Here is a 27487-nt window from a genome sequence, read left to right on the forward strand (position 1 = left end):
GTAGCCCTTGCCCGTTTATCTTAGACATTTGCAGTCAGTTCCGCACATCCACCCTTGGACAGCTTGCAGATATCACCTGGGCCTCGTCTTCACATCGAGAAGTGTGTCTTGCCACAGGGACGCTGTCAGTTTTACTGCGGACTTTCCCTTTGTTTCGAGAACTTAAGGAAGCCCCCACCCCACCCCACCCCGGCCCCTACTCGCAGTATCTTCCCTGCTTGCACAACAGTTTTCGCGTGTTCCCGGTAGGTCTCCGGGGCATCTGGAATTTATTTGAGATAGGGAGCTACTTTATTTCTTCCATATGCATGCTCGGAGCCGTCTCGGAACAATTACGGAGCAGCCGGCGCAGCGCCGCCCGCCCCCCCCCCGGAACGTTCCAGGCCGCGCTCCGAGGGGGGCCGGCCCTGGGAGCCCGGGAGGAGCAGGCCAGAGCGCCGCCGAGACTCCCGCTCGGACGCCGGCTCCGGCTTTTGTTTTCTTTTTTTCTCGCTCTTTTTTTTTTTTTTTTAAAGAGAACTCGGCCGCCTTCCAGGCCCCGCCGCCCAGATGCTCCGGGCGGCTCTGGAAGGCTCTGGAGCTCGCCCCGCGCCCGCCCCCGCCGGCCTCGGGCCGTTTCCGTCCCCCCAGCCGTCGTCCGGCTCCGGCGTCCGCACGGGGACCCGGCCTTCTCGCCGGGCCGGGGCGGGTCCGGCCGCTCCCTCTGAGGGTCGAGGGCGGGGCGGGCGCTGCCGCCAGGACGTGCTCCGCGCCGGGGCTGCCCGCGAGCGAGCGGCGTCCGCTTGCCTCGGCCGGGCGGGGGCGGGGGCGCCGGGCTCCTGCGAGCCGCGAGCCGCGAGCCGCGGCCGGTGTGTGTGTGTGTGACCCTAGCGGGTGACGCTTCGCCGCGGCTCGCGACTCCCAACCGTGCCTTGCCCCTGCATCTTCTCTCCCAGAAGTGGGAGCACTCTTCAAATCCGTTTCCAGGCCTGCGGGTTGGAAGGCGTGCGCTTGTCGGCCTTGGAGAAGCTGCGGTGTGTCCATTCTCCTCTCAGAAGCCCTGTCTGATGAGCTGGGGACGGGACACCAACGCTTCGAACCTGAGGCGTCGGGGCCTTCGGCGGGGCTGGCCTTAAGTCTTCCCCCTTAGCACGCTTTCCATTTCTGCTGGGGACCGAGCGATCCCTGCGGCTTATAGGAGAGGGGTCACCAGCACTCTGCACGGAGCCCGACGGCCACTCACGATTCAGCACGTGTTAGCCGCCCTTATCTTTCCGAGATGCAGGCGAACAGAAGCACAGGTGGGCAGCTGCTGTGCATGGCAGAGTTTAGGTAGGGTAGAAGCGGTAGGTGGATTTTTTTTTTTTTTTTTTTTTTTTTTTTTTTTTTTTTTTTGACAGGCAGAGTAGACAGAGACAGAGAGAAAGGTGTTCCTGGCCGGCGCCGCGGCTCACTAGGCTAATCCTCCGCCTAGCGGCGCCGGCACACCGGGTTCTAGTCCCGGTCGGGGCGCCGGATTCTGTCCCGGTTGCCCCTCTTCCAGGCCAGCCCTCTGCTGTGGCCAGGGAGTGCAGTGGAGGATGGCCCAAGTGCTTGGGCCCTGCACCCCATGGGAGACCAGGAAAAGCACCTGGCTCCTGGCTCCTGCCATCGGATCAGCGCGGTGCGCCGGCCGCAGCGTGCCGGCTGCGGCGGCCATTGGAGGGTGAACCAACGGCAAAGGAAGACCTTTCTCTCTGTCTCTCTCTCACTGTCCACTCTGCCTGTGAAAAAAAAAAAAAAAAAAAAAAAAAAAAGAAAGGAAGTGGATTCTTTACATACATTTTATAAAAAGCCAAGTATCATGGCCCTGTAGATCAGTGTCAGATCTGAGCTCTGTTGAAGCTGAGCACGAGGCCCAGGTTCACGATTCTTCCCACGGACCTAAGATCCAGGGTCTCAAGGCCGCTTGCTCGGGGTGGACCGTGCAGTCCTGGCCAGTCTGCGTGCCTCCACGTGCTGCGATCCAGGTTGTGATAAGGTGCTGGTGGTGATGTTCCGGGGAGGCCTGGTCCGCCTCTGCTGAAAATGCAGCTAACAACTAGCTCGTTACTGACACCGCCTCCATGGATCGTCCTAGGTTGAACGGAACGTTTTTGGATGCGTTGTCTTTTCTGGACTCTTCCTGGACACCTGCCCTGCAGGAGGAGCACAGGTAACTTGTGGAGGGGGAGAGGAGTGAGGTAGAGAACTGAGGCTGTCTCCGTGACTGCGAGGAAGGGCTGTGTGCACATCATGGCTATCCACCTGCGATCCTATGAGCCCAGGGACTAACATTCAAAATGAAGGAAAGGAGAAGTTAAAACAACGCTTATACAAAGGGAGTTGTGCTAAATTCATATTTTGATTATGAAATGGACAAAAGGGCTTGTGTCTTTTTTTAAGATTATTTATTTGAAAGGCAGAGTTACAGAAAGAGAGAGATGTCTTTCATCTACTGGCTCACTTCCCAAATGGCTGCAAAGGCCAGTGTAGTCCAAGCCAAGGTCAGGAGCTGGGAGCTTCCTCCAGGTCTCCCACATGGGTGCAGGGGCCCACACTGCTTTCCCAGGCACATTAACATGGGAGCTGCATTGCAAGTGGAACAGCCAGTTCTTAAACTGGCATCCATATAGGATGCTGGGGTCTTAGATGGCAGCTTTGCCTGCTATGCCACAATGCCGGCCCCAAGGCTTGTGGTTTGTTGTGGTTTTTTGGTTGTTTTTGTTGTGTTGTTTTTCTATATGGTTTTCCCAAGTGGCGGGGGAGGGGGGAATCACCCTGAAAGCAATCCTGTTTGTGGAGCATTTGCTTATTCTTTTGTTCTTTTATTATGTACTTATGTTACACCAGGTTGACTTTTTTTTTTTTTTTAGATTTTATTTATTTTTTATTTAAGAGGTAGAGTTACAGACAGAGAGAAAGGTCTTCCAACCACTGGTTTAATCCCCAAATGGCCACATGGGTGTAGGAGCCCAAGCACCCAGGCCATCCTCCACTGCTTTCCCAGGCACATTAGCAGGGAGCTGGATCGGAAGTGGGGCAGCCAGGTCTCAAACTGGAGCTCATATGCGATGCTGGCATCCTAGACGGAGGCTCAACAAGCTGTGCTGCAACGCTGGCCCCCCAAAAGCACTTTTGAGTCTCTGTGGGAAGAGAGAGAGGGAGGGAGGGAGTTGGAAGAATTGGTGGAGCAAGAAGCAGCATGTCTGCAGACCAGCTGTGGTGTGTTGAGTTTAGGGTGAACATGGAAATTTTTAAGTAGTGAACTGAAGAAGTTGGCAGGGGCCACACCTGGGTGTGCCCTGTGGAAAAAGAAGGCCCTGAAGGATCCTGAGCAGAGGAGGCCAGGATCAGATCTGCATTTCTTAGGCGTCAGTGACTCCGGTGAGAAGAGCCAGAGAACAAAAGAGGAGGCAAGATTGCGTTAATCCAGCTGGGGAATGAAGGGCCTTCCGGGAGAAGGGGGTGCAGATGTGAGAGATACAGATGGAGAATCTTCAGAGTTTAAGATGATTGAACATAGACTGGGGCAACCTGGTAGAATGTACATTTAAGGGGCAGAAGGGAAAACTGTATGGAAAAGAAAAATGAAGCCAAAAAAAAAAAAAAAAAAAAAAAAAAAAACCAAAGGAAAGCCAGAGTGAATCAGTAGGGTTGGATCCCTCACCCTCGGTGGCAGGCAGAACCCTGGTTTTGTTCTGCATTCTATGTTTCCTTCCAGTGATCCCGTGGTATTAATTAATCCGAGACAGTCTTGGTTGTCACAATTTCCTTACCAGGGACTAGTTTAGACAGGGCCATATGGTGTAGCTCAGGCCAGGGAGATGTGAGGGAAGACTTCTGGGGAAGGTCCCCTCACTGGTTAAAAATAAAGAGACATGGGGAGATGTCGCTCCCCCTCTTCATGGAGGAACGACACTAAACCCTGCCTAGGCTTCATATCCAAGTCACGGCACCATTATGTCACTCCCCGTCTTCGTGGAGGAACGACACAGGACCCTGCGCTGTTCTTTTGTCTGCTCGGCCCTCCCCGGGTTTGCTGCTGGTTCTTCCCGGGTTGGCTACTGTCCCTTCCACCTCCGTGGAAGGGCGGTTCCCCCTGCCACTTTCCCCACTTCCGCGGGGGAGCGGCACACCGCCGGCCGGCTCTCTCGGGGGCTGCACAGGTGTTCCCCTTAGATGTTCCTCTTAGATGTTCCTGGTGCATGCCGTCTCTCTCCTCCTTTATAGTCTTCTTCCACCAATCCCAACTCTGCTACCCACACGCCAAGTACGCTGCTCTCCTCCAATCAGGAGCAGGTCCTACAGTTTATTGGTTGAACTGGAGGCAGCTGTGTAGAAGCTGTTTCCTCCTCTCCCAGCGCCATATTGTGGGAGAGCAGATGCATAGAATAAGTCTTAATTCCAGTAACTTAGTCTAGTCCGAGTTGCTCCCAGTTGCTCCCCACAGGGAGACACACGCTCTTCTCAGCTGCTGGTGTCATACTGGGGTATGGCACCTGGAAATGGTGTTTTTAGGGTTCTCCAGAGAAATAGGAACAACAGTAGATGGATGTAGATAAACGGAGGTGGAGGACGCGTGTCCGTGTGTGACGGGAGATCTGTAGGAACTGACTCACACGATTGTAGAGGCTTCCAAGCTCCATGATCTGCTGGCTACAAGTGGGAGAACCTAGAAAGCGGGTGGCTGTTTCAGTCCTGAGAATCAGGCTCCCATGGAATGAGTGCTGGGCTGTCTGCAAGCCCGAGCCCAGGGGCGGAGAAGATGGTGTCTGAGCTCAAGCAGAGAATCTGAGTTTTCCCTGACTCTGTCCTATTTTCCATTCAAGGCCCAAAACAATTGACTGATGCTCACCCTCACTGGGGAGGGTCACCTGCCATCCTTAGTTCATCACTCAGATGCCGGTCCCTTCCAGAAACACCCTAGAGACAAGCCCAGGAGTAACGCAAAGATCTTGCTATTGAATGGGTTAATACAGGACACACAGGCTGGCCTCGTGGCACAGGGGGTTAAGCTGCTACTTGTGATGCCCACATCCCATCCCAGAGCCCCAGTTTCAGTCCTGTCTGCTCTGCTTCCAATGCAGCTGCCCGCCAATGCACCCGGGAAGGCAGCAGAAGATGGCTCAAGTGTTGGACTGCTACCACCCACATGGAGACCTGGCTGGAGTTCTGGGCACCTGGCCTTGGCCTGGACCATCCTGGGGAGTGAATCAGTGGATGAAAGGTCTCTTTCTCTCTATTTCTTCCACTCTCTGTCACTTTGCCTGTCAAGGAAATAAATAAGTGAATCTTTTAGAAAATAAAAAGGACACACAAAAATCAAAGAAAAAAGACTGGGCATCGTGGCACAGTGGGTTGAGTCACACTGCTTGGGACACCTGCATCCCATGTGGGAGTCCTGGCTACTTTGCTTCTGATCCAGCTTCCTGCTGAGATGCCTGGAAGTAGCAGGTTATGACTCAAGTGCGTGGGTCTGTGGCACCCACGTGAAGGTCTGGGTAGAGTTCCAGGATCCTGGCTTTGGCCTGGCCCAGTCCTGGCTGTTGCAGTTATTTGATAAGTGGGCAAGCAGATGGAAGTTATCTGACTCTCTCTGTCTCTGTCTCTGTCTCTCCCTCTATGTCACTCTTTCAAATAAATCAATCACATATATTATGTCAAAGTTGCTCATAAAATTTTATTTTTAATGTATGTTTTTATTTATTTTCAACTGCTTGAAAGGCAGAAAGACAGAGACAGAGAGCATGAGATTTTCCAACTTTGGTTCATTCTCCCAAGTGGCTGCAACAGTGAGGGCTGGACCAGGCCAAAGCCAGGCGCCAGGAACTCCATCGGGGTCTCCCATGTGTGTTACAAGAGCCCAAGCACTTGTGCTATCATCTGCTCTCTCCCAGAATGTATTAGCAGGAAGCTAGACCAGAAGCAAAGTAGCTGGGACTGCAACCAGCACTCCAGTATGGGCTGTGAGTATCCCAAGCAATGGCTGAAGATATTATAACATGGCAGGCATTTAGCCTGGCGGTTAAGATGCCTGGACATCATCTCACCCCTGCATCTGGCTCCTGACTCCAGCTTCCTGGCAGTGTAGACCCTGGGAGGCAGTGGTGATGGCTCAAATAATTAAGTTCCTGCCACTTACATGGGAGACCTGGGTTGAGTTACCAGCTCCTGGCCTCAGCCTGGCACAGCAGTGAATGAGAGCTATCTCTCCCTCTCTATCCTCTGCCTTTCAAATAAGAAAATTTAAAAATGCTATTACAACTGTATTTCAGTATAACTGGTTTCTGTGGTAATTCTACATATATTTTATTCATTCAAATAACATTGTCCACTAAGCAGAAAGAAACATCCATGTTTTGAAAAGGTTAAGAACCCTGCTCTAAAGGCGGTGAGAAAAAGGGAGATTTGTACAGTGGAGATGGGATCTAAGCATCTGGGGAACTTGGCTTTGTTGAAGATAGGAGAGGTTGGGGCCGGCGCTGTGGTGTAGCAGGTAAAGCCTCTGCCTGCAGAACTGGCATCCCATGTGGACTCCGGTTCGAGTCCCGGCTGCTCCATGCCTGACCCAGCTCTCTGCTATGGCCTGGGAAACAGTAGATGATGCCCCAAGTCCTTGGGCCCCTGCACCCGTATGGGAGACCCGGAAGAAGCTCCTGGCTCCTGGCTTTGGATTGGTGCAGGTCCAGCTGTTGCAGCCAACTGAGGAGTGAACCAGGGGATGGAAGACCTCTCTCTCTCACTCTCACTCTTCGCCTCTCTGTGACTCTGCCTTTCAAATAAAAATAAATAAATAAAAAAGATAGGAGGGGCTTCCATGTTCAGATACTGAAGAGGCAGAGAGGAGATTTTGGGAGCCAAGGTCCCTGAGGAGGCTGCAGCTACTGGGATGCAGGGCTCAGGTGGAGGGATTAACGACAGGAAGGAAACTTTCCCTACAATCAAAGGGAGGAAAGGATGAGTGTGGATAAAAATAAGTGTCTCAGGGGGGTGGGAGTAGGGGGCAGGAAGTTGAGGGGGCTTCTGCCTGATGGCTTCTATTTTCACCAGTCAAGTAGGAGTGAAGTTATCTACTGAGAGTGGGGATGAGAGGGGAGGGGGAGAAAGGAGGGCGGCCGTGGACAGCCCAGAGGATCCCCAGCCCCAGCCCTGGGGTGGGTGGGGGCAGTTATAGGCGGCTTGGTTGTCATGGTGACGACCCACCTGGAGGAGTACTGGCTTGCCCAGCACTCAGTGACCCCAGCCTAGGAGCAGGAGGAGGGCAGAAAGTCAGCTAGGTCCAGGGCCGGGAGGATGGGGAAAGATCAGGGACATCCATCAGGATGTCCACAGGGAAGAGTGTGAGGCTGGTTAGGGCTGACTGCCTGGGAGGAGTGGGACAGAGACCCAGGAGCTGGAGGCGCGGGAAGTGGTGGTGCCAGAATGAGCCAGTTGGGGCTGCTGGTGTTGTGGCGTAGTGGGCAAAGCATCGCACCCCAGGTGGGCGCCAGGTCGTGTTCCCTGCTAATGGCCTGAGAAAAGCAGTGGATGTCAGCCTGCCTCAGCCCCGTTGTGGCCACTTGAGGAGTGAACCCGAGGATTCAGAGGAAGACTCTCTGTGTGTCTCTCTGACTTTCAAATAAATCAATAGATACGAATGAGCCAGTCAGGTTTAAGATTGAGGAGTTGTCTGTGGAATGGCCAGTGGCCGAGGTCAAGGAGAGGATGCTGGATGTGAGAAGGTCAAGGCAGAGCCGGGCTTGGATGAGGGGAGGCGTGGTGTGAAGGAGGAGCAGTGACTTGGAAGTAGGTAGACCGTTGGGACAAGGAGTGGAGTGATGGAGCTGCACTGGATGTGCATCCGTGGAGGGAGGTTTTCTCAACGAGGTGGAATAGTGACGCTGTCAGTAGCAGCAAGGAGATAAAGAATGCTCACCCACCACGGCAGAAGAGCAGGCACCAGGCGCCTCCTCTGTGGCCTTTATTACAGAGGCCAGAGGGCATCACAGTGGTTTCCAACCCAGGAGTAAAGTCCCCTCCCACACTCCACCCCCACCAGGAGGCATTTGCAAACCTGCAGAAGCCTTGTGGGTTTTATCAGACTAGTAGGGGCGATGGAGTAAACAGATTGCTAAAGGCTACTTACCTTTTACCCAGTTGGCACTGATGGAAATTTGGGAAGTCATCAAACTGAGGCACAGGTGGCAGATCAGGAAATGGTCAAGGGGTTTTACAATGAGGGGAACTGGCATTTGGTACCTAGAGATCAGAAATGCCGAGTGTCCTGTAGTGTACAGGAGTCCTGCCCCGACCTCCAGTAGTGCTTCTTGTATGTTCTGTGCATAAGACAGGGGTTCCAAGAACTGAGACGTGCGCTTACTGTTGGGAGCTCCCGTGGTCTTAATATGAAGGTCTCGCGCCTATGTCTGAGGTCACCGTGGCAGGTCCAGTCCCTGCTCCCTCATCACCTGCCAGTGGTAGGTCTCTGATAGCTACAGTCATGCTCAGTGAGATGGAAGCAGAAGTCATGGACTGAGACTCCTAGACTAGCTATTTTTTTAAAGATTTATTTATTATTGGCCGGCGCCGTGGCTCACTAGGCTAATCCTCCACCTTGCGGCGCCGGCACACCGGGTTCTAGTCCTGGTCGGAGCGCTGGATTCTGTCCCGGTTGCCCCTCTTCCAGGCCAGCTCTCTGCTGTGGCCCGGGAGTGCAGTGGAGGATGGCCCAAGTGCTTGGGTCCTGCACCCCATGGGAGACCAGGAGAGGCACCTGGCTCCTGCCTTCGGATCAGCGCAGTGCGCTGGCTGCAGCGCGCCAGCCGCGGGGGCCATTGGAGGGTGAACCAATGGCAAAGGAAGACCTTTCTCTCTGTCTCTCTCTCTCTCTCTCACTGTCCACTCTGTCTAAAAAAAAAAAAAAAAAAAAAAAGAGAGAGAGAGAGAGATTTATTTATTATTTATTTGAAAGAGTTACACAAAAGGAGGGGGGGTCCTCCATCCGCTGGTCCACTCCCCAGTTGGCTGCAACAGCCGGAGCTGCACTGATCCCAAGCCAGGAGCCAGGAGCTTCTTCTGAGTCTCCCACACAAGCACAGGGACCCAAGGACTTGGGCCATCTTCTACTGCTTTCCCTCCTGGGACATAGCAGAGAGCTGGATGGGAAGTGGAGCAGTCGAGACTTGAACAGGCGCCCATATGGGATGCTGGCACTGCAGGCAGCGGCTTTACCTGCTATGCCACACACAGGCCTCCTAACTTTTTCAAAAGATCAAGTGCAGCTCCCCTTACTCCTTTGCCTGGCTCCCTTCTTTCAGCTTGGAACTTGGTTCTGCAGCCCTCATGTGGCCGTGAGTTCAAAGTCACACATTCGTGGTCGTGGTGCAGAAAGACTGCACGCTCCTGCTGACTTCCTATGAGGAGGCCCCAGCCTGGACTGCCCACCTCTGGACTTAACAACCAAGAAGAACTGCCATTTGTTTAAGCTGCTGTCAATTGTATGTTGTGTGGACTGCAGCTGAATGCATGCCTTCCTGCGGGAGTCACAGGGCGGGTTGGTGGCAGCACAGAATAGACTTTCCTCTCTATAGCAGTGCTTCGCAGAGTGGGGTCCCTACGGGCAGCATTAGCACCACCGAGGACTATGTTAGAAATGCAGAATTTTGTACTCCACCCCACCCTTCTAAATTAGGAACCCCAGGGGCGGGGAGGTGGGGGGATCATCTGCTTTCAGGAGCCCTGGGAGTGATTCTGCAGCACCTGAAGTTGAGAACCGCTGCTTCACAGCCCCGCTCCCGGCAGGAGCTGGAGGCTCTTTAAAGGTGTACCATCTTGGGGCCAGCTGTGGTGCAACTCATGAAACCGCTGCTTGGGACGCCCACATCCCCTGTTTAATGCCAGTTCAAGTCCAGATGCCTCTGCTTCCAGTCCAGCTTCCTGAACTGTAAACCAGCAGACGATGACCCAAGGACCCAAGTGCTTGGGCCCCTGCCACCCTCACGGGAGACCTGAGTGGAGCTCCAGGCTCCTGGCTTCAGCCTGTGCCATCCCTGGCTGTGGTGGGCATTTGGGGAGTGAACCAGCAGATGTGTGATCTCTCTCTCTCTCATTCTGTGTCACTTTGCCTTTCAAATGAATAAATCTTTTAAAACACACACACACACACACTATATTTGGCCCCACCAGACTTACTGAATCTGAATCTGCTCTTTCAACTTTATTATTACTTTTTAAAAATGTATTTATTTGAAAGTCAGAATTACACACACATGCACAGGGACAGAGAAAGAGAGAGAGATCTCTACTGATTCACTCCCCACATGGCCACAGCAGCTAAGGCTGGGCTAGGTTGAAGCCAGGAGCCAGGAACTCCATCCGAGTCTCCCACAGAGGTGGCAGGGGCCATCTTCCTCTGCCTTCCCAGGTGCATTAGCAGGGAGTGGGATCAGAAGCTGACGAGCTGGGACTTGAACTGGCGCTCTGATACGGGAAGCAGGTGGCATAAGCAGCGGCTTGACCTGCTGTGCCACGAGGCGGGCCCCTGGCCTACAGTGTGCTTCTGTTGACATGGGAGAGCCTTGAACAGCCACCCAACTGACCAGGCTGCGGTGGCTCTTCCAGGATTCAGCTGCGCATTCTACTGCAGGTAACAAAAAGCAAACATTTTAAAATTAACAAGATAATCCTCAATTGAGCTTCCAAATTTTGATTATTGGCATTTAAAACCTTAGTAAAGAGTAGCAAGAATAGTATAATTGTACCCTATGTACCTCACAATTGATTTTAAGTGAAAAATTTGTCTTAGTATATTTTGAGAATACTCTTTCAGGAAAATCTGTGTATGCCACAGTGCCTCTGCAAAAGCAGTCACTCTGTACTTTCATTTTCTTAAAGAAAGAGAGAGCTTCTGTCTGTTGATTCACACCCCAAATACCTGAAATGGCTTGGGCTGAACCAAGCCAAAGCCAGCAAGAATTGGGAACTCAACCCAGGGCTCCCGCATGGGTGGCAAGAACCTGGTTACTTGAGCCTTCCCCTTTCCACCTCCCAGCGTCTGCATTAGCAGAAAGCTGGATTAGCAAACTGGAGCTGGGGATTGACCCAGGACTCCACTAGGCCCAATGCCTGCCCCGAGGATTGTGTCTTGATATCTTTATACCCATTGGAGAAAGAATAGGAACACGCTTCAAAGCTTTAAATTGATGTATTTTCTGCATCCACTTTTTGAAAAGATTATTTATTTGAAAGGCAGAGAGTTACAGAGAGGCAGAGGCAGAGGGGGAGAGAGTCTTCCAACTACTGGTTTACTCCCCAATTGGCCGCAATGGGCTGGAGCTGGGCCAATCCGGAGCCAGGAGCCAGGAGCCAGGAGCTTCTTCTAGGTCTCCCATGCAGGTGCAGGGGCCCAAAGATTTAGGCCATCTTCTGCTGCTTTCCCAGGCCATAGCAGAGAGCTGGCTTAGAAGTGGAGCCACCGAGACTCTAACCAGCACCTATATGTAACATCGGTACTGCAGGTGACAGCTTTACCTGCTATGCCACAGCGCAGGCCCTGTGCATCAACTTTTTTATACCATTTGCTGGAATTATGTATTTCATAATGGCATTTTCAGTACTCTGTGACTGTCCTTGGTTCCTATCCATATGATCAATTGCATGTTCTGTTTCAAAAGTTTTTTGTTTTCTTTGTTTTCTTTTAGATTTATTTATTTATTTGAAAGAGTTACACAGAGAGAAGAGGAGAGAAGAGTGGCAGAGAGAGAGAGAGAGAGAGAGAGTCTTCTATTTGCTGGTTCACTCCCCAATTGGCTACAACAGCTGGAGCCACGCCGATCTGGAGCCAGGAGCCAGGAGCTTCTTCCAGGTCTCCCATGCGGTGCAGGGGCCCAAGGACTTGGACCATGTTCTACTGCTTTCCCAGGCCATAGCAGAGAGCTGGATCGGAAGTGGAGCAGCTGGGACCAGAACCGGTGCCCATATGGGATGCTGGCGCTTCAGGCCAGGGCGTTAACCCGCTGCACCACAGCCCCTCATTTGTTTGTTTGTTTTTAAAGATTTATTTTATTTGCTGGAAAGGCAGAGTTACAGAGAGAGACAAAGACAGAGACAGAGATATCTTCCATCCTCAGGTTTACTCCCCAAATGGCTACAATGACTGGTGCGGGGCCAGGCTGAAGCCAGGAGCCAGAAACTTCTTCCATGTGCAGCAGCACAGTGTGAACACATTGGAGGCCCAGTGACTGCACACTGCACACCGCAGCTGGAGTAGACATGGAGATTGTTTGTTAATTAGGCCCTCCTGGCCGTGAGCAATGGGCACCGTGGTCAAGACACCACGTGGAACACCCACATTGTGTTAGGGTACCTGTGTTGAAGTCCCTGCTCTATTTCTGATTCCAGCTGCCTGCTGATGTGTCCCCTGGGAGGCAGCAGGTGTTGATGGCCCAAGTCCTCGAGTCTCTGACACTCTTGTGGGAGACCTGGACTGAGTTCCAGGGCTCCTTCGTTCATCCTTGCCCAGCTCCAACTGTTGCAAACATTTGAGGAGTGAACTGATAGATGGAAGTTCTTCTCTTTATCTTTTTCTCTCTACTTTTAAAATGAAAATAAATAAAAATTTATTTAAAAGTATGAGTTTATTTTAAAAAAATGTAGGAGCTGGCACTGTTGCATAGTAGGTAAAGCTTCTGCCTGCAAGGCCAGCATCTCATATGGGCACCAGCTTGAAACTGGCTGCTGTACTTCTGACCCAGCTCCCTGCTAATGCACCTGAGTAAGCAGTAGAAGATGGCCCAGATGCTTGGGCCCCTGCACCCACATGGGAGACCGGGAAGGAAGCTCCTGGCTTCTGGCTTCAGCCTGGCCCAGCCCCGGCATTACAGCTATTTGGGGAGTGAATCAGTGGATGGAAGATCTCTCTCTCTCTCTCTCTCTCTCTCTCTCCCTCCCACTCTCTGTAACTCTTACTTTTGAATAAATAAATAAATCTTTTTTTTTTAAATTAGATCTCCCCAGCTTTTCCCTATAGGGTTCACATTGGAAATGAGGATACTGCAGGACACCCCGAGGAAAGGAGGGAGTGAGGCCGTTTGCTCTGGGAGGGTTGTGCAGAGGCGCCAGCCACAGAGCTCAGCATCCCAGCCCAGCCCAGCCCAGCCGTCTGTCTCCACGTCTCGTATCACAGGTGATGAAACCAAGGTTCTTTTCTTTTGCAAAGGTTTATTTGCACCATCTGCATCGTCCATCCGCGTGACAGTGTTGTCACACATGGTCTGCGTTTTCTGTGTATTGGGAATGTTGTATTTGCTTTTCCTCTCCTCCTTCACGTAACCATGACTTCTGTTAATTCATGATGCTGTGTGTCGCTGCTGCCCCTCCCAGCGTGTGCGCGTCTGTGCCTCCATGGACATCTTATATGATCAAACTGAAGATGCCTTCTAATACGGTAAAATACTGTGTTTCTTACATTCTGCTGTAATGTTATTGTATTTACTAAATTGACCTCATTAAGTATCAGGTATTAAGTTATTATTCATTTATTTCTGTAGCATTCAAGTCTTAAATTTAAATGTTGCCATATTTGGTCCATTTTAACTCTGTTGATGTTTATTATGCTGTAACTACATCCTCCCAGCTGTGCCAGGCTAGCCTATTGAGCTAATGAAAACTATTTAGGAGATTGTTATTAAAAATTAACTTTTGATGTGGTTTTAGTTTCCCACTTTCTATCATTCAGTTAACACCACAAAGTTCTAAGAACAGTTATGCAATTGTGTAGTCGAGAATCTGAAGATACAACCTTTTTTAGGACTTTTTTTTGGGCGTTTTAAGTCCTTTTAGCGCTTTTTGCCTGTGCGTTTCCGTGGTTTGTTCTGGAGCCCTGGAATCCCAGCCTGCCTGCACCTCTGACTCCATCCCTCTCCAGTCTAAGACTCTGACGAGCGACCCTGGGGCTCAGCAGGACTCCGACAGTCCTTGGTGAAGGCTGTCAAGGTAGGTGGCTTTGTGACTGATCCAAGGGAACAGTCAGAAGTGCCATTGCTTGCTTCAACCCCACTTGTAAATTAGTAATAGAAGCCAGCAGTGAGTGAGTTTTCTGGAAGGATCAAGACCAAACAGGTTGAAGCATTGCTCCCTGCCTGACTCACCTTGGGCTCAGAAAGCTGATAAACCAAGGAACCCTGGAAAGAAGCCCACGCACACGTCTCTGCTTCCCTCTGCCGTGGTTCCTCCATGGCTCAGGAGCAACACATGGCATGGATGTTTTTCTGCTCATCACATGTTGAAGCAAAATGTTCCTGCGTGTTGGAATCGGTGATTCTAATCTTATCTCCTTGATCGGAGTTGACACCTGTGTGACATGGCCCCTCCTCCAGAGCCTGTCTGGAAGCATTTGAGAATATGGAAAACAAGATTTGAGACTGTGGTAGCCTTTGCTTCATTAAGGCACAGATTTGCTTTGTTTTAAAAATTTATTTATTTGCCGGCGCCGTGGCTTACTAGGCTAATCCTCCACCTTGTGGCGCCGGCACACCAGGTTCTAGTCCCGGTCGGGGCGCCGGATTCTGTCCCGGTTGCCCCTCTTCCAGGCCAGCTCTCTGCTGTGGCCAGGGAGTGCAGTGGAGGATGGCCCAGGTGCTTGGGCCCTGCACCCCATGGGAGACCAGGAAAAGCACCTGGCTCCTGGCTCCTGCCATCGGATCAGCGCGGTGCGCTGGCCGCAGCGCGCCGGCCACGGTGGCCATTGGAGGGTGAACCAACGGCAAAGGAAGACCTTTGTCTCTCTCTCTCACTGTCCACTCTGCCTGTCAAAAAAAAAAATTTATTTATTTGAGGGGCTGGCTCTGTGACGTGGCAGGCAAGGCTGCCGCCTGCAGTACCAGCATCCGGGGAGTGAACCAGCAGACGGAAGACCTCGCTCTCTCTCTCTCTCTTTCTCCCTCTCTTGGCCTCGGCCTCTCTATAACTCTGCCTTTCAAATAAATAAATATTTTTAAAAATTTTATTTATTTGAAAGGTAGAACAACAGAGATTTTCTGTATACTATATCACTACCAAATGCTGAAAACAATCAGGGCTGGACCAGGCTGAAGCCAGGAGCCAGGGACTCCATCTGTGTCTCCCGCATGAGTGGCAGGGACTCAGCTACTTGACCCTCACCATTGCATCCCAGGATGCACGTTAGCAGGAAGCTAGATCAGAAGCGGGGCCACTGGGGCTTGAGCCAGGCAGTCCAGTGTGGGATGTGGATGTCCTGACAGGTGGCTTCACCACTGTGCAACAACCCCACCAAATTTTTTTAGTGGAAGAAAGAAAGCTTTTTTTTTTTTAAGGTTTATTTATTTACTTGAGAGACAGAATTAGAGAGAGAGAGACAAGGAGAGACAAAGGGAGAGAGGTCTTCCATCTGCTGGTTCACTCCCCAAATGGCTGCAACAGCTAGAGCTGAGCCAATCCAAAGCCAGGAGCCAGGAGCTTCTTCCAGGTCTCCCAGATGGGTGCAGGGCCCAAGGACTTGGGCCATCTTCTGCTGCTTTCCCAGGCCATAGCAGAGAACTGGATCACAAGTGGAACAGCCAGGTTTCCAACTGGCATTCTTATGGGATGCCAGCACTGCAGGCGGCGGCTTTACCCCCTAAGCCACAGCACTGGCCCCATTTTAGTCATTTTTAAGTGTACAGTTCCGTGGCATTAAGTACATTCAGATTATATAATCATTGAGACATCTTAACATAAAATTTATGATCTTTCTGAAAAATATATATATGCAAATCTGATGAAGAATTGAAAGTAGAGTGGAGAAACTTAAAATTTTACCTGTATTTATATGTCAGAATAGACTCTAAGCACTGAGCTATATATTAAAATGACTTACCAGGGCCGGCGCTGTGGTATAGCAGGTAAAGCTGCTGCCTGCAGTGTCGGCATCCCATATGGGCACCGGTTTGAGTCCTGGCTGTTCCACTTCCAATCCAGCTTTCTGCTATGGCCTGGGAAAGCAGTGGAAAATGGCCCAAGTCCTTGGGTGCCCATGGGGGAAGAAGCTCCTGGATCCTGGCTTCAGATTGGTGCAGCTCCAACTGTTGCGGTCATCTGAGGAGTGAACCAGCGGATGGAAGACCTCTCTCTGTTTCTACCTCTCTCTGTAACTCTGTCTTTCAAATAAATAAAATAAATCTTTAAAAAATCTTAAATAAATCTTAAATATTTAATTCAAATTTCCATGAACTTTTTTAAAAAAAGATTTATTTGGAAAGCAGAGTTACAGAGAGGCAGAGAGAGAGAGAGAGAGAGAGAAGAGAGGTCTTCCATCTGCAGGTTCATTCCCCATAAGGCCAAAATGGCCAGAGCTGGGCCAGTCTGAAGCCAGGAGCCAGGAGCTCCTTTGGGTCTCCCATGCGGGTGCAGGGGCCCAAGGACTTGGTCCATCTTCTACTGCTTTCCCAGGCCACAGGCAGAGAGCTGGATCAGACATGCTGCAGGCGGTGGCTTCACCCTCTCTGCCACAGCGCCAGCCCCATCCATGTACTTTTTTTTTTTTTTTTGACAAGCAGAGTTAGTGAGAGAGAGAGACAGAAAGAAAGGTCTTCCTTTTGCTGTTGGTTCACCCCCCAAATGGCTGCCATGGCCGCCGCGCTGCTCCGATCCGAAGCCAGGAGCCAGGTGCTTCCTCCTGGTCTCCCATGCAGGTGCAGGGCCCAAGGACTTGGGCCACAGCAGAGAGCTGGACAGGGAGAGGAGTAACTGGGACAGAACTGGCACCCCAACTGGGACTAGAACCCAGGGTGCCAGCGCCGCAGGCGGAGGATTAGCCTAGTGAGCCGCGGTGCCGGCCATCCATGAACTTTTTGAAGTGCCCTCCTGTAATGTGATTCTGCCCTTTGAATCGGAAGAGATTAAATTTTACCAACTCCTGGGTGATCGTTAGAATTGGGTAATGCAAAGGTCTGACACTGAGAATCTGGCTACTCTTCAATTTGGAAGAGGCGTTGGTGCCAAACAGCAAAGTGCCAGCGGTAAACTCCTTATCTGCAGTGGGTGGCTGGGGTTGTTCCCTGAAGCAGAGTGTGCACAGGGATGCTGTGTTCTTGTAGAATGTAGCTGACTCTTCTACAGGCCCCACCCCTAAGCCCCCTGATCAGACACAGCCACACCCCTCCCAGTTTTCCTCTAGTACCTTGTCCAACCTCCAGGAGAGCCCTAATCATTCAGTAACGTGATGCGTGATGCGCTATTGACATTAACACATCAACAACAGAGGGAGAAGTTCTTCAGCTGGTTGTATCTTGCTCATCTCTGTTGTCCTCAGCAGTTAGCCTAGTACCTGGGACTTACTGGCTTCTCAATAAGTATTTATTGAGTGAATAAATGACACAACCATGGCCCAGGGAGGAAGTGACCTGCCCGAGATCACAAATCTAGTCAGTAACAGTGATCTGAGAGGCAAGGTATGATAACATTTTAATGACCCTGTGTTGCTGGAAAACATAGTGCTGAGGAGGCTCTTGCAACAAAAATTGGGTGGCAGGTTATTCACAGAATTTGAGAGTCACATGCTAATTCACAGTCAAGAGCATCTGAAGAGTTTTGATCTTTTGGTGCCTTTAGACTTTTTTTTTAAGGTGTTTTTTTTTTTTTTTTTTTTTTGAAAGGCACAGTTGCAGAGGGAGGGGGGAGACAGAGATCTTCCATCAGCTGGTTCACTCCCCAAATGCCTGCTGTGGTCACAGCTGGGCCGTGCTGCAGCCAGGAGCCAGGAACTCGAATCTCCCATGTAGGTGGCAGAGACCCAGCTACTTGTACTCTCATCTGTGCCTTCCCAGTTGGCCCATGAGCAGGGAGCTAGATCGGAAGGGGAGGCGGAGCTGAGCCCCAGGCCCTCGGATCTGAGATGTGGGCGTCCCATCACGGCCTGACCTGCTGTGCGGCAACACCTGCCCTGGACATTTGTTTTTCTTGCTGGTGCGCTCTCTGTGCCAGTGGGCGGCCCTGTTTGTGGCAAGGAAGATGCCGCCCTGGCTGACTTTCCTGTGGTTGGGAGAACCTGGAATGGAAGCAGTCCCTGCTCTGTTCCCTGTCCCTGGGGTCCACAGGCCCTGGTGGTGTTCCTGGTGGGTCCTTGGGAGAAATACTTAGAGTAGTTCCCCCTTGGCTATGAGGAATATGCTCCAAGACCCCCAGGGATGCCTGAAACCATGGGGAGTCCTAAACCTTCTGTATACTGTGTGCTTTCTTGTCCTTTTCTTTAAATATTTTATTTAATTATTGAGAAGTAGAGTTACAGAGAAAGAGGCCTTCCATCTGCTGGTTCACTCCTCAGATGACCACAGTGGCCAGAGCTGAGCTGATCCAAAGCCAGGAGCTTCTTCCCATGCGGGTGCAGGGGTCCAAGCACCTGAGCCATCTTCTACTGCTTTCCCCAGGCCATAGCAGAGAGCTGGATCAGAAGAGGAGCAGCCAGGACTTGAACCACTGCCCATATGGGATGCTTGTGTTGCAAGCGGAGGTTTAGCCTACTGAGCCCCAGTGCCAGCCCCAGTGCATGTTTTCTAACATAAGCATACCAGTAATAAAGTTTAATTTATAAATCAGGCACTGTAAGAGATTAATAACAGTAACTGCTGGTGCTGCGGCTCAATAGGCTAATCCTCCGCCTTGCAGCGCCAGCACACCAGGTTCTAGTCCCGGTCGGGGCACCGGATTCTGTCCCGGTTGCCCCTCTTCCAGGCCAGCTCTCTGCTGTGGCCCGGGAGTGCAGTGGAGGATGGCCCAGGTGCTTGGGCCCTGCACCCCATGGGAGACCAGGATAAGTACCTGGCTCCTGGCTTCAGATAGGTGCGGCGTGCCGGCCACAGCGCGCCAGCCGCAGCAGCCATTGGAGGGTGAACCAACGGCAAAGGAAGACCTTTCTCTCTGTCTCTCTTTCACTGTCCACTCTGCCTGACCAAAAAAAAAAAAAAATAATAATTAACAGTAACTAATGACAAAATAGAACAATTTGATAAAATACTGTAATGAACTTATTTGTAACAAGAACATTTTATTTTTTTTTTATTTTCATCTATTTGAAATGCAGAGTGACAGGGAGAAAGATGGATGGATGGATCTATCGATCTTCTATCTGCTGTTTCATTCTCCCAATTCCCACAGTAGCCAGAGCTGTGCCAGACTGAGCCAGCAGCCTGAATTCCATGAGGTCTCCCACATGGGTGGCAGGGGACCAAGTGCTTGGACCATCTTCTGCTTCCTTTCCAGGCACCTTAGCAGGGAGCTGGATCAGATGTGGAGGAGCCAGGGGTGGAACCAGGCACTCCCACGTGGCATGTGGGTGTCCCAAACGGCGGCTTTGCCTGTGGCACCACAAAGCCTGCCCCAAGAATGCTTTCTTTCTAGAACTTTTTAAAAGGATTTATTTTATTTATTTGAAAGGCAGGGCTACAGAGCCAGAGAGCCAGAGCCAGAGCCAGAGATATATCCCTTACACTGGTGTACTGCACCCCAAATAGCTGCAATGGCTGGGGCTGAGCCAGGCTGAAGCCAGGAGCCAGGAGCTTCATTCAGGTCTCCCTCGTGGGTGCAAGGGTATAAGAAATTGGGCAATCCCCTGCTGCTTTCCCAGGCACATTAGCAGGGAGCTGGAATGGAAGTAGAGCAGCCAGGGCTCAAATCAGTGCCCACATGCAATGCTGGCAATGCAGGCGGTGGCTTAACCTATTACACCACAATACTGGATCCTAGAATTTTTTTAAAAATATTTTATTTTATTTATTTGCGAGGTAGAGTCAGAGAGAGAGAGAGAAAGAGATCCTCTATCCACTGGTTCACTCCCTAAATGGCTGCAATGGCCAGAGCTGGGCCTATCTGGAATTAGGAGCCTCCTTCAGGTCTCCCACATAGGTGCAGGGGCCCAAACACTCGAGCTGTACTCTACTGCTTTCCCAGGCCATAGCAGGGAGCTGGATCAGAAGTGGAGCAGCTGGGACACAAACCGGCACCCATATGGGATGCTGGCACCGCAGGTGGATGTTTTAACCTACTATGCTACAGTGCCGGCCCCTAGAATTTTTTTATTTAAGCTTTGAGGACCGCGTTTGACCATGGGACATAAACTAGCGAAAGTGAAACTTGGATGGGGATATGAGGGTAGATGCAGGAATCATTTTTGGTGTAAGTCGGGAAAGCCAGAGATAACTCTGTGTCTCTGTGACGAGCACTTAGGCTTGTGCCAAAACCAAGGCTGTTTTTGTTTTGTTGAGGCCTAGAGGTTGGAGTAGGGTGTCGGCATTTGAAAATACAGGTGGCTGTGGCTGCTGAGGAGGTCAGAGTGACCCAGGAGGCGCAGTCCTGCCGGTGGCCAGGTGGTGTTGTCGCTGAGCTCACTCGGCAGAGGTATGCTCCAGCAGGCCTCCGGACGCTGGTGCTGGCTTTCCCACGTCAGCCGGTGCATGAGACACGGAGAAGGTATGCCCAGCAGACCTAGTGGAGGTCTTTTCACCCATGGTTTTCATTTTCTTTCTTTTTTAAGATTTATTTATTCCCGGTTGCTCCTCTTCCAGTCCAGCTCTCTGCTGTGGCCTGGGAGTGCAGTGGAGGATGGCCCAAGTGCTTGGGCCCTGCATCCCATGGGAGACCAGGAGAAGCACCTGGCTCCTGGCTTCGGATCAGCGCAGTGCGCAGGCTGCAGTGCGCCGGCCGCAACGGCCATTGGAGGGTGAACCAATGGCAAAAGGAAGACCTTTCTCTCTGTCTCTCTCTCTCACTGTCCACTCTGCCTGTCAAAAAAAAAAAAAAAAAAAGATTTATTTATTTATTTGAAAGAGTTACACAGAGAAGGAAGGAGGCAGATAGAGATCTTCTATCTACTGGTTCACCCCCCAAGTGGCCACAATGGCCAGAGCTGGGCCGATCCGAAGCCAGAAACCAGGAGCCAGGAGCTTCTTCTGGGTCTCCCAAAACAGGTGCAGGGGCCTAAGGAACTGGGCCATCCTCTACTGCTTTCCCAGGCCATAGCAGAGAGCTGGATTGGAAGTGGGGCAGCTGGGACTCTAACTGGCGCCCACATGGGATGCCAATGCTTCAGGTGGCACCTTTACCTAATGCTATGCCACTGTGTCAGCTCCTTCATTTTCTTTTAAAAGTATATATATATATATATATATATATATAATTTTATTTGAAATACAGAGAAAGAGAGACCTTCTATCTACTGGTCACTCCTTCAGATGCCCACAGCAGTTAGGTCTGGGCCAGGTGGAAGCCAGGAGCCCAAATTCAATCTGGGTCTCCCACAGAGTGGCAGGGACCTAAGTCCTTGAGCCATTTTCTGCTGCCTCCTAGGGTGCACATTAGCAGTAAGTTGAGCCAAGACTGGAACCAGGCCCTCTGCTATGGGATCCAGGCATCCCAAGCAGCCTCTGAACTGCTGTGTCAAATGTTTCAAGGTGACAAAGTGAACCCCAGATTCACCTGGCTGCCTGGATGCTCATGGGAAAAGGTCTGGGCTAGATCTGCAGGCGGGAGAGGTTGGGGGTGGGAACCAGGAGGAACCTGTGTGTCAGGCTCAGAGAGGAGCTGCCGCTTCCGTTGGCTATGATGTGCCTGCTGCCTGAGCCCAGTGGACAGGAGACTGCAGCACCTGGCAGGATGCAGGGATTAAGTTGGCCAACGTTTGTTCCCAAACCCTTTGCAGACTTCAATGCATGTGGAGAACAAGTGGGGAAGAATTAAGTTTAGGCTGTTCTTCTCCTGACTGCCTATTAGAAAGTGTCCTTATTTCCTACCATCAGGAGTTTTAGCATCAGGCTGGGGTTCCAAAGATGGGCTTTGTAAGTCACAAATATCTTGAAGGGGCAAGTGTTGTGGCACAGTGTGTTAAGCAGCCACCTCCGACACCCGCATCCCATATGAGAGTGCTGGTTCTAGTCCCAGCTGCTCAGCTGCTCCACTTCTGAGTCAGCTCTCTGCTCGTGCCCCTGGGAAAGCAGCAGAGTGCTTGGATCCAAGTGCTTGGATCCCTGCCATCCATGTGGGAGACCCGGATGAGTTGCTGGCATCTGGTTTTGGCCTGACCCAGCCCTGGATATTGTGGCCATTTGGGAAGTGAACCAAAGATCTCTCTTTGTCTTTTTTCCTTTCTCTTTGTCAGTTTGCCTTTCAAATAAATAAAATTTTAAAACAATTTTAAAGACTGTCTTGGAATTGTGTGCAAAACTATACATGTATTTTTTTCCCCTTCAGGAAGTGTACATGACAGATTCTTAAAAAGACACATGATGGCCGGCGCCGTGGCTTACTAGGCTAATCCTCCGCCTTGTGGCGCCAGCACACCGGGTTCTAGTCCCGGTCGGGGCGCCGGATTCTGTCCCAGTTGCCCCTCTTCCAGGCCAGCTCTCTGCTGTGGCCAGGGAGTGCAGTGGAGGACAGCCCAAGTGCTTGGGCCCTGCACCCCATGGGAGACCAGGAGAAGCACCTGGCTCCTGCCATCGGATCAGCGCGGTGCGCCGGCCGCAGTGCGCAGGCCGCGGCGGCCATTGGAGTGTGAACCAACGGCAAAGGAGGACCTTTCTCTCTGTCTCTCTCTCTCACTGTCCACTCTGCCTGTCAAAAAAAAAAAAAAAAAAAAAAAAGACACATGAATCAGCAAAGGTTAAGAACAATTGGTGGGCTGGTGCTGTGGCGCAGCGGGTTAAAGCCCTGGCCTGAAGCACCGGCATCCCATATGGGTGTCGGTTCTTGTCCTGGCTGCTCCACTTCCAATCCAGCTCTCTGCTTTGGCCTGAGAAAGCAGCAGAAGATGGCCCAAGTCCTTGGGCCCCTGCACCCACATGAGAGACCTGGAGGAAGCTCCTGGCTTCGGATCAGCACAGCTCTGGCCATTGTGGCCAACTGGGGAGTGAACCAGGGGATGGAAGACCTCTCTCTGTGTCTCTACCTCTCTCTGTAACTCTGTCTTTCAAAAAAAAAAAAAAAAGAGAGAGAGAGAGAGAGAGAAAGAAAGAAAGAACAATTGGTGTGGGGTAAAGCAGAGGAAGCAGAGGAATGTGTGTGTTTATAGGGGCCTATTCACAGTTAGGTACAAACGTGAATCGAAGTGTGGAAATGCAGCTGCCACATCACCTGATCGAAGTAGTGACCGATGGCATGTACACACAGCTGGGTGAGAGGTGGCAGACAGGGACCTGCTGAATGAGCTGGGGACAACTGTGCATCCAAAGGAACAGACCCGGTAGGCCTAGCACGGCCACTGTGGGGGAGATCACGGATGTAACCGCACGCCAGATGGGCAGAGCGATGTTCGCTTCGCAGCCCTGATCCAGTCACAAAGACTTCCAGGGGTCACGCTGTGGGGGAGACCCTCTTGGGTCTTGTTGTGTCTTGGTCTGGCCCTCCTGATTCCATTCTCTTCATCTCTCCTGCATCCTTTCCAAGAGCCTCGGGGACCCGGGGTTCTTTGCAGCATCTCTGTAGTCCGTGCTCTCTGGGATTCATTTTCATCCTTGGTTGGGGTCCAGGCTGATGGGCGCTCAGGGTAGAACCATTTCCAGAACTGGAAACCTGGGTGGGCAGGAGAGCAAAGCTGCAGAGGACGGCTTCCTCTGGGTTTAGGAATCCCGGGAGGATGGGCCTTACAGGGAACAGGAATTTTCAGGGAGGACGGTGGGTCAGGGAAGGAAGCAGGGTCATTCTCAGGGCTTTGGGTGAGTTTGGGGCTGTATGGGCCTGTGCTGTCCTTACTGGCTCAGCTGCAGGAACCCCTGGGCATCTCTCACTCTGCACCACCTCCTGCTGGCCTTCTCTTTGCAACTGCACAGTTGTCTGAGACCAGCACATCCAGTTGGCAACGTGGTTTTATTCTGCAGGTGACATTCCAGCCATGCCAGTTCTCTGACTGCCCCTTCTCCCAGCTGACCTTGCAGGTCGGCTTGGGACTGCCTTACCCTCCACTGATAATGTGCTTTGTGCAGCTGTCTACACATCCAGCCCATGATTCAGGGCTAGTATTTGATGTTGCAGGAAGTAAAATTCATGTAGTCACTGGTTTGTTTCCAGTCAGGTGCTAATGGCACCTGGTATAATGTATCCACTGGGAAATTTTCCAAAGGATCAAGTATCGGAAATTCAGCCACATCCAGCCATTTGGTTCCTGATACCATAAGTGACTCAGTGCAAGCATCTTGGGATAGCTTTCTTATGGCACACATAAAATAACTCATTTCTAATTGCCAAAATCCTGTGTCTCCCCCCTTTTTCTGCCTCCTTTCTGAAAACTGGACTAAAGTCACCGTGTTCCTGATCGGTGGGCTGGTGCGGTGAATACGTGAATCTTTCCTGGCTACATTGTTCCTTGATTATGTGACAAGGTCTTGCTGAAGGAAAGGCGAGGAGGAGAAGCTATGACATCATTCTTTCATTTGTTCAACAAATATTTGTTGAACAGCTACATTGTGCAGGTCTACAGTAGATATGGGAAACAGATCAAAGACACTGTCCCAGCTCATAGGAAATGCATAGGCCACCCAGGGAGGTGGGAATGAACCATGAAATTATTACAATTTAAACGGTGAAATCAATGCCAGGAGGGCCATGGACAGGATGCCAGAAGTCCCGAGGAAGGTTGCTCTCTCGCGCGGGGAAAACAGCAGCCCTTCATCGTTAACCCCTTTTATCAGCAGAAAACCAAACCAAGAGATTCCAAGGGCACATGTTTGGCTTAGCTGTTAAGATGCTTGTTAAGATTTCTTTTATAAGATTTATTTATGTATTTGAAAGGTGGAGTTACAGAGAGGGAGTGGCAGAAGGCAGAGGCAGAGAGAGAGGTCTTCCATCCTCTGGTTCACTCCCCAAATGGCCACAACTGCCAGAGCTGGCCTAGACCGAAGCCAGGAGCTTCATTCAGGTCTCGCATGTGGGTGCAGGGGCCCAAGCATGTGGCCATCTTCTGCTGCTTTCCCAGGCGCTTTAGCAGGGAGCTGGATCGGAAGTGGAGCAGCCAGCACTCTAATTGGTGCCCATGTGGGATGCTGGTGTTGAAGGTGTCAGCTGATCCCACTTGGCTACAATGCCAGCCCCTTGTTAAGAATTCTGAGTCCTGGGGCCAGCACGGTGGCATAGCAGGTAAAGCTGCCACCTGCAGTGCTGGCATCCCATATGGGTGCTGGTTCGAGTCCCAGCTGCACTCACATGGGAAACTGGGAAGAAGGTCCTGGCTCCTAGTCCTGGCTCTAGATTGGCACAGCTCCAGCCATTGCAGCCACCTGGGGAGTGAACCAGGGGATGGAAGACCTCTCTCTCTCTCTCTCTGCCTCTTCCTCTCTTTAACTCTGCCTTTCAAATAACTAAATAAATCTTTTTTTTTTTTAAAGTTATATGAGTCCTGTACAGAGTACCTGGGTTTGATGCCCAGCCCCAGCTCCAGACTTCAGCTCCTGCCAATGCAATTCTTGGGGGCAGCAGGTGATGGCTCAAGTGACTGCGTCCCTGCCCCCTACATGGGAGACTGCATGGAGCTTCTTGTTCCCGGCTTGGGCCTGGCCCACCCGGCCCTGGCCACCGTGAGCATCTGAGGAGTAAACTAGTAGATGGGAGCTCTCTCTTTACCTCTCTTCTTTCTCTGTCTCTAACTCTCTGCCTCTTGAATAAATTAAATTCTTTTCTCCATGTAGATAACTGACTTAAATATTTTCCAGGTAACTAGATAATTTCTCTTAAGTTTCATAACTTAAAACACTAAAATTATTGCCGTGAACACTAGCCATTGTACAAGGCTGTTCAAAATGTTCATGGAAATGAAATTAAAATATAAGTTTAGTTTGATGTAAAAACTTTTTTAAAGATTTATTTATTAATTTTAAAGCCAGAGTTATAGAGAGAGGGGAGAGACACACATAGAGAGGTCGTTCTTCAATCTGCTGGTTCACTCCCCAAATGACTGCAATGGCGGCCAGGGCTGGGCCAGGCTGAAGCCAGGAGCCAGAAGTTCTATTCAGTTCTCTCATATGGGTAGCAGGGACCCAAAGACTTGGTCCATCCTCTGCCACTGTCCCAGGCGCAATAACAGGAAGCTGGATTGGAAACAGAGCAGTCGGGACTTGAACCAGTGCTCTGATATGAGATGCTGGCGATGCAAGTGGCGGCTTAACCCACTGTGCCACAACAGCAGCCCCTAAAACTTGTTTCTGAAATCCATCCACACAAAGGTCTCCGGAAGGTCATGGGAAATGCATATTATGGGGGTCGGCATTGTGATGCAGCGGGTTAAGCCACTGCCTGCAATGCTGGCATCTCATATAGGCACTGGCTGCCCCACTTCTGATCCAGCTCCCTGATGGCCTGGAAAAAGCATCAGAGAATGGCCCAGGTACTTGGACCCCTGGTGCCACATGGGAAACCCAGATGACGCTCCTAGCTCCTTGCTTTGCCCTGGCTACTGCAGCCATTTGAGGAGTGAACCAGAGGGTGGAAGTCTCTCTCTCTCTCTCTCTCTCTGTAACTCAACCTTTCAAATAAATAATTTTTAAATAAAATGTGTTATGAAAAAATGTCGATTTCAAAAGCAGTTTTTGCACCAAAATAAACTTATCTTTTATTTCCGTTTTCCAACAACTACACAGGGCTTCCATTCTCTGGTTCAATTCCTAAGTGCCAGCAATGGCAAAGAGTGGGCTGGGCCAAAGCCCATAGCTGAGAACGCAATCCAGGTTTCCCACACACCTTCCTTCCTTCTTCCCTCCCATCCCTCCTTGCGCTCCTGCCTCCCTCCCTCCCCTCCTTCCTTCCTCTCCTCCTCCCTTCCTCCCTTCCTTCCTTCCATTTGAAAGGCAGTTACAGAGAGAGAGAGAGAGAGAGAGACAGAGATCGTACATCTGTTGGCTCACTCCCCAAATGGCTGCAAAGGCCAGGGCTGAGCCAGGCCAAAGCCAGGAGCCCAGAACTCCAGTCTTCCATATGGGTGGCAGTTACCCATGTACTTGGGCCATCATCTGCTGCCTTCCTAGGCACGTTAGTAGGGAGCTGGCTTGGAAGCAGAGCAGCCCGGATGTGAACTGGCACTTCATGCTAGCCACAGCACTGCAACGCCTGCCCCAATGAGTTATTTTGATGTGAATGTAAGCAGCTGGGACTCGAACCATATGGTACGCTGGCATCACAGGCAGCAGCTTAACCCACTGTGCCACAGCACCGACTCCCTATGCGCTGATTTTTGAAATAACGCTAAACTCTCGTGTCTCCCATGTGTTTTTGTTTTTTGTTTTTTGTTTTTTTTTTTTTTTTGCTAGAGAGTAAGTATCTGTGAGAAAGAAGGAAGTCGTGGTCTCCACCTCTAAGTTAGGCTTATTCTTCTGTTCTGATATGGGATAAGGCAGGGGGCTAGATTAGGACCCCGGGCTGCAAGCCTTACCTCCCCGCCATGTCATCCTGTCTGCCTACCTGTCAGTCAAATAACCCCTTTCCCAGGACTATCCTGGCAACTGGGCGGGACTCCCTCTCCCTCTCCCTCTCCCTCTCCCTC

At 51.1% G+C, this 27487-nt stretch overlaps 1 long non-coding RNA gene across 3 annotated transcripts; it reads left to right on the forward strand.

The window, feature by feature from the left end:
* Positions 1 to 528: 528 nt before the first annotated feature.
* LOC127484403 (uncharacterized) lies at positions 529 to 27089 on the forward strand. 3 transcript variants are annotated; one of them, XR_011383464.1, is made up of 4 exons: positions 549 to 1280; positions 2099 to 2173; positions 9297 to 13971; positions 15955 to 27089. It is a non-coding gene; the product is annotated as an uncharacterized lncRNA (long non-coding RNA). The 3 variants fall into 3 exon arrangements; XR_011383465.1 differs by having other exon boundaries at positions 550 to 1280; positions 9297 to 13423; positions 13810 to 27089; XR_011383463.1 differs by lacking the exon at positions 15955 to 27089 and having other exon boundaries at positions 529 to 1280; positions 2099 to 7479; positions 9297 to 13613.
* Positions 27090 to 27487: the final 398 nt, after the last annotated feature.

Source organism: Oryctolagus cuniculus, chromosome 17 (assembly GCF_964237555.1).
Source record: "Oryctolagus cuniculus chromosome 17, mOryCun1.1, whole genome shotgun sequence".
Taxonomy (NCBI): Eukaryota; Metazoa; Chordata; class Mammalia; order Lagomorpha; family Leporidae; genus Oryctolagus; species Oryctolagus cuniculus.